Below are 7,674 nucleotides of genomic sequence, written 5' to 3'. Positions count from 1 at the left end.
GGTGGTTATACATGCTTCTAGTTACCGCTTTAAATACAGAAGACGGGCGCCCGAGTGGCTCAGTCAGTTAAGCGCCCGACTTTGGCTCAGATCATGATCTCACCATTTCTGAGTTTGAGCCCCATGTCGGGCTCTGTGCTGACAGCTTGGAGCCGAAGCCTGTCTCCCTTTCAGATTCCCTGTCTCCCTTTCTGCCTCTTCCCTGCTTATGCTCTCTCTCTCAAAAATAAATAAATGTTAAGAAAAAAATTAATACAGAAGACATGTTTTGCAAAATGAAAACAAATAGTTAGCAAAATAATCGTATGTGGGATGAGTATATAAACAGATGGGGTACTATGAAAGAGCCTGAGAGGCCCAGCTGTAGATTGGGTGGGTGCATCAGGCCTCACTAGAATTAATCGACAAGAGACACAAAGCATAGTTGAGTGAGACATGCAAAGAGGTTTGGACATTCCAGCAGTGGACTGTGTAGCTCAGAGGTAGGAACTAGCTGGGGCTGGTTAAGAGCCTTTAAGAAGGTGTGGGTGGAGGGGCACCTGGGGGGCTCAGTGGGTTAAGTGTCTGACTCTTGATTTCTGCTCAGGTCTTGATCTCATGGTTCATGAGACTGAGCCCTACATTGGGCTTCACGCTGACAGTGCAGAGCCTGCTTGGAATTCTGTCTCCCTCTCTCTCTGCCCCCCCACTGCTTGTGCTCTCTCTCGCAAAATAAATAAATAAACTTAAAAAAAAAAAAAAAAAAAAAAAGCGTGGGTAGAACCCAGAATCAGGAGTTAGCAAGATGGGCTTCCTTAGGAAGAGGTGGGACCAGGCCCTGATCAGCCAGTGCAGTGAGCTTCTAAACACTCCAAACAGCTATTAACAGGTGTCAGGTTTCATACTTCAAACTTTGAAGCTATACATAGTTGTCATTGATACATAAATTCTACCAGAGCATAAATATTGGAAAAGTTTCCAGTTAGTTTGTTCTTTCCCAATTTTCCTTGCAGTGACTAAGAAATTCCAAAGTTGGAAAAAACTGTTTAACCACATAAGGTTCAATTGCTAATTTATTTCAGCAATATACTTTGACCAAGGTACAGCATTGCCTCACTGTTGCCTGATGTCACCATTTCTAGCCATTGTGATAGGAAATAATAGGTTATAAATATTTATAGGCGAGGCTATGTCAGGGTTCCCCTGGTGAATTGCTCCAGACTCTTTCACCATCTGTCTGGTCCCCTCCAGGCCACCTCCCACTCCAGCCACCAGTGACTTTGTCCACCCCACAGATCCAGCCATGGCACTCACCTGTGTAGTAAAACCTTCAGTGGCTCCCCTTGGCCAGCAATGGAAAGCAAGGCCTTCAGGACCCTTCACAGCCAAACCGGTGGAATCTCCAGCCTCATCTATCTCCCCCACCTTACTCTGCAGAAACATGCCCCCCCATAGCTCCTGGCACCCCAGACTCGTTTGTGTGTGCAGTTCCCTAACTAGGCTGTGAGCGCAGTGTCAAGGATTTGGTCCAGCACCCACCTCAGCACATAGCAGTGTCAACAAATGTGCGTTAGATTAATAAACAAGTGATCCCCACCCTTTCCAACAAATACTTGCTGAAACCCATAGCAGATATGACATCACTTTAAAGTGAAATGACTTCCGTCAGTGTTTGGGTTATAAAGGGCAATTCTTTTCCTGATGATACATGGTCAGCTATGTACTCAGCTAGTTACCCTGTGTGTAAATGTTGGAGAGAAGAAGGGAGGTGAGGTGGTTGTGGTTGCTTTATCCTGTGAGTGATATCCAGTAGATACCAAACTATTTTGGTGATTAAATGTGTGTGGTTTTGGGGGTTTTATTTTGGTTTTGGTAGCACATGGTACAAACCTCAAAAGCCTGCACAGTGAAAAGTAACTGCCTTCTACCCTATCTATCCCCCCACCCAGTTTCCTCCCAGAGCCAACAGCAGTTACCAAACTCTGTGTCCTTCCAGAGAAACACTGCAGGTAAATTGCTCCCCGCTTTCTAAACACAGTTGGTAGCAAAGGAGATAACTTTGTTCTGCATATTGCTACTTTTATTTAACAACCTATCTCAAAGATCTTTTCACTGCAGTTCCTGTAGTTCATATAGAACTTTGTAACGGCTGCCACATATTCCATTGTATGGCTGCGCCATAATACATTTAAGTCAGTGGTCCCAAGCTGAGGTGCAGAGAGGTGGTTTTGTTACAGCAAAAATGCTGCCAATAATGTCCTTGGATGGACGCCATTTCAAACTTTGGCAAGTATATCTGTAGAAAAATCTCCCTGAAGTGGGTTACTTGATTCAAAGGGTGCATGCAGTTTTTATTTTAGGAAAGCAGTGTCGTCTTGCCCTCCGTGGAAGTTGTACTAGCGTGCACAGCACCTGCTGTCACGGCTGGGTCTGTACCCCACACCTGGCCAGCACAGAATGTTAGCTATTTGATCTTTGCTCAGTCTGATTTTGAAAAAGTGTCTGAGGGGCATCTGAGTGGCTCAGTTGGATGAGCATCCCATTTCAGCTCAGACCAATCTCGTGGTTTGTGGACATCGGGCTCACTGCTGTCAGCACAGAGCCTGCTTTGGATCCTCTTTCAAAAATAAACATTCAAAAAAAAGTGTCTGAGTGGTTCCCCCCCACCCCGCCCAGTTTTATTGAGATATCACTGACATATAACTGCATGGGTGTACAAGTTTTTAAAAAAATGTTTAACGTTTATTCATTTTGAGAGACAGTGTGAGCAGGGGACAGTGAGAGAGAGGGAGACACAGAAGCAGTCTCCAGGTCTGAGCTGTCAGCATAGAGCCTGATGCAAGGCTCAAACTCATGAATCTCAAGATCATGACCTGAGCTGAAGTCAGAGGCTTAACCAACTAATCCACCCAGGCGCTACATGCACAGATGTGCCATTTGATACATGTATGCATTGCAACATGATTACCACAATAAGGTTAGTTACTTTCACCTCACAAAACCACCATTTTGCTGCTGATGTTATGGTGAGAATATTAATGCTCTACCCTCATAGGAAGTTCCGACTATACAAAACAGTATTGACTGTGGTCACTGTGCTCCTGGCATTTACTTATCTTTATAACTAAGAGCACAGTTTTCTTACTATGAAGCAGATTGGGCCTCTTCTCATACACTTAAGAGCCACTGTAGCCCTAATTATAGGTTTGTTGGTTTTTAGAAATGGATGTATATAGGTTTTCTCCCTATGTGAGATCACAGGGCCAAGTTAATTTTTTCCAGATGGCTATCCAAGTGTCACAACACCACTTATTAACTAAGCCATCTTTCCCCCTGCTGCTTTAAGATGCTAGCTTTATCTTTTACCACATTTCACACATAGTTTGGTCTTTTTCTGGCCACTCTGTCCCATTGGTCTATCTATGATCTTTACACTTGATCTTAGCCAAAAGGTCAAGAAATGATGGTCTATGATCTATGAACCAGTACTTGAAATTATTATAGCTTGATACTAAATATGACTTTTAAAAATATGGATTGACCCAGTCAATAAAATTTATATTTTTCTAACGTAATTTCTTATCTCAAAATCTTATTTTCTTTCACTTCACTCAAGAGGATAAATTAGAACTTGATTTTAATGCTTGGAAGAATGTCAATGAACTTTTCAAAGTTCTCTATTTTAATGAAGATTTAAAGAGTCCTTCCTTACACCTAACCTTTTATTTATTTTAAATGCTATTATTTTTTTTTTCTGAGACAGAGAGAGAGAGAGCAAAGGAGAGGGGCAGTGTGTGTGTGTGTGTGTGTGTGTGTGTGTGTGTATGTGTGTGAAAGAGAGAGAGAGAGAGAGAGAGAGAGAGAGAGAGAATCCTAAGCAGGCTCAATGCTCAGTGCAGAGCCTGATGCGGGGCTCAATCCCATGACCCTGGGATCATGACCTGAGCTGAAATCAAGAGTCGGATGCTCAACTGACTGAGCCACCCAGGCATCTCAACATCTTACCTTTTAGACAAAAATTTTAAGGATGTATTTCAGTCCTTTGTACATATCCTTTTCCTTCACTGTTGAACTAGTCTAACCAGCATCTCTGAGTAGAGCTTAAGAGGTATTGCTATGTCCTGTTTAAGGGTGTGTCCATATGTCCTTGTGATGATGGGCTCTTAGCCATTTTTCTGGTTTTTTTTTTCTTAAGTCATTGAATGAAAAGTCAGTATAATATAAAAGAATTGAACAGCATGGTTAACAAACTTGACCTCGTAGAACAAAAATATGTACAAAATGCAGCATTGCCACCGGCAGAAAGCTGAGACCATATACTGCATGTCAAAACTAAAGCACATCTTTTATTCCATTCAAGATGTATCAGCACATTTTATAGTGTGATCCCCTTCACAGAAGATATTTTCAAAGCTTATCTTCAGTATCTCAACCATAGTAAGCAAGTTACTTTATTATTATTTCTTCAAAACTATGGTTCTTTATTTTCACATGGACAGTTCAAAGGAAGTTATTGTTTAATGTAAAAAAGACTCCCTGCCTCCCCCCCCCCCCCAAAAAAACCCTCAGACTTAGAAGAAACCTAAATCTGTCACCAGGCGCTTGTTGAAGAGTTCGTATTTTTATGAGGGAAATACAGTGCAGATTTCTCTAGAGAGCTGTCTTGAAGAAGGTGTGCTATTTGGGGGAATCTGAGATGGGGTCTTGGGATTGATCAGCTGAGGGGTTTGTTTAATGAGTGGAGTCTGCATGGGCAGTGACTGGTAGGGCAGGGAGGGTCAGCACAGGTAAATGGGGTCAATGATTTGGGCATCGCTACAGGGGTCATTAAGGACACTGGCTGTCAGTGACTGTGGGAGAGGCTAATCATCTTGTGCAAGGTCACCCATCTAGTAAGTGGCAGAGCTGGGATTGATCTCAAGAAGTCTTGGGGCACCTGGGTGGCTCAGTCGGTTGAGTGTCCGACTTCAGCTCAGGTCATGATCTTGCATTCGTGGGTTCGAGCCCCTCATCGGGTTCTGTGCTGACTGCTGACAGCTTAGAGCCTGGAGCCTGCTTCAAATTCTGTGTCTCCCTCTGTCTCTGCCCCTCCTCTGCTCTCACACTCTCTCTCTCAAAAATAAACATTTAAAAAAAATTTTTTAAAAAGAAGTCTGAACCTTGACACAGTACAATTTCTAGATGTGACAGCTGACTGAAAGAAGTCTACAGTGTCAGGGGCAAGACAAAGTCTGTGGACTGTGGAAAATGTCCCTGTCTGGCAAATCAGAATAGAAAACAACAACAACAACAACAACAACAACAACAACAACTCAGAAGTTGATGCTAAGGGTAAATTCAATATTCAAGAGCCCTGGTAGAATAACCTCATAATACTTAGTCTGTCAGATTATATCAGTGAACAGCAGGTGGGGGCAGACTCCTGTGCCCTTCCCGCTATTTCCATTTCTGAGTCTTCAGGCGAATATGAGCATGAATCGCAGGCAAATATATGTGCTGGGAGAGGGCAGGGCCCATAGCAACGTTCCTATAAATGTAGGGAGCTGGTGTCCCAAAATGGTGATTTTGATATTGGTGTGTAGGATGGAGGAGAAAGATACAGCAAGCAGAGACTAGTTAGTATGCCTTCACAGGAATCCATGAATGAAGCAATGAGGCTTAGAGTGTCTAAACCCAGTCCCTTCGCTAATCTGCCTCTCTACACCCTCAACTGCCTTTCCCATCCAAGTCTTCCCTCAGCCTTTCCCCTCTCAGAGCTGTATCCTTCTTGGTTCCCACCTTTTGCTCCACAGGCTGAAAGGTCATCTCTGAAACTCCGAGCCTTCTGTAGCTGTCCACACTGCAGCGTGTTTCCTTCCTCAAGGCCCAGGGATGGAAAATATTTACACTTGGGAGTTTTTCATATTTAGAAAAAAAAAAAAGGTGTCAATATAACAGAATATTTCTGAAGAGGTTTCATTCTATAAAATGATGGTGGAAAGATTCACTGGAATTGTGCATTTTATTCCAGTTTAGGGGAGTCTTGCAAATTGGTAACTACATAAAAAAGCAGCAAAGAACCCAAGTCAGACTTTTGGGGAAAGTTATTCAACAAGAAGTCACTGAGTGAGAGACAATGAATGTAAATGAATTGGTGGGACTTTTCCAAAGAGCACAGAATGTTAATAAATGCAACAAAGCTATATAGTAAATGTAATAGATGTATCCAAAAGAAGTCTGAAGCTTGACACTGTACAATTTCTAGATGTGAAAGCCAACTGAAAGAAGTCTACAGTGTCAGGGGCAGCTTGTTTCCCCCCTTAAGGCCCTTTCACACCAGTGAAAAGACATTAGGAGCATCTGGGTGGCTCAGTCGGTTAGGCATCTGACCAGCTCAGGTTGTGATCTCATGGTTCGTGGGTTCAAGCCCTGTGTTGGGCTCTGTGCTGACAACTCAGAGCCTGGAACCTGCTACAGATTCTGTCTCTCTCTCTCAGTCTCTCTCTCTCTCTCTCTCTCTCTGCCCCTCCCCCACTTGCTCTCTCTCTCTCTCTCTCTAAACTAAATAAACATTTAAAAATTATTAAAAAGAATATAGTTAATATAAGAGAGGGCCTGCTTATACAAATCTCAATACATTGGACACAGGTGATAACCTTATGAATAGGTGAGTAAAAGTTTTTATCAAAATGTAATCTTCCTCTGCTTTAGAGAACTTGTAGTGGAGAAAAATATTGTGATTATAATGTGGGAAAGCCTCCAATCCAGAGCCCCATTTTCACTGGAACACATAATTCATATGGGGGAGAAATCATTCAAGGGCAATAAATATGAGAAAGCCTACAAATATAGTTCAGTTTTTATTCAGCATAAAAGAAACAACACAGAATGCCTTATAAATTCCAGAAATTTGAAAACAACAACAACAACAACAACAGCAAACCTTTTTAAAAGGTTTCAACTGATTGAACCTCAGAGAAGGCAAAACTATGCATGTACATAGCATGGGGAAACCTTCAGGAAGTTGTCAGCCCCCCACTGAACATCAAATGTTTGAATGATCAAAGACAGAGATCATATGTACACACTGATTGAAGAAAAGCCTTCTTCTGGGAGTCAAAACTTTGTAATACATTAAAGAATTCATAAAGGAGAGGAACCTCACAAGCGTGCCACATGTAACAACACCTTTAGTAATAGAGGGGTCCACACCGCACACAAAATGGCGCATGCTTGGAAGTCATCTACACGTGGACTGAATGTGAGATTCCTGTAAGAAGCTACCAGAACCCGCTGTGTAACAAAGCTTTCACACCATTTATATCAGAGAGACGGGTATGAATGAGTGTGGGGACTGTGTGAAAGTCTTCAGTAGGAAGCCAGGACTCTAAGGCAGAAGCTTCACACTGGAGGAACATCTTCTAAATTTAGAAAATTTCTACTAAGAAATCATCCAAACTCTAGGTCACAGAGCGCCGAGTGGGGAAAACCACAACTATGTAAAAAATATATATATATGGAAACGTTTTCAACTAGAAGTCAACAGGAATTGTACATCAGGGAGAAACACTGGGAAAAACACACAGGGACACCTGCCTTTGGATATCAGAGCTCACTGACTCTCTGTGAGTTCATATAGGAGGAAAACCCCATAAAACCACTAGTGTGGAAAAGCCTTCAGCAAGAAAACACACCTCATCACGTTATACGAAAGAA

Source organism: Panthera leo, chromosome A1 (assembly GCF_018350215.1).
Source record: "Panthera leo isolate Ple1 chromosome A1, P.leo_Ple1_pat1.1, whole genome shotgun sequence".
Classification (NCBI taxonomy): domain Eukaryota; kingdom Metazoa; phylum Chordata; class Mammalia; order Carnivora; family Felidae; genus Panthera; species Panthera leo.
Note: the sequence above shows the minus strand (reverse complement) of the source record.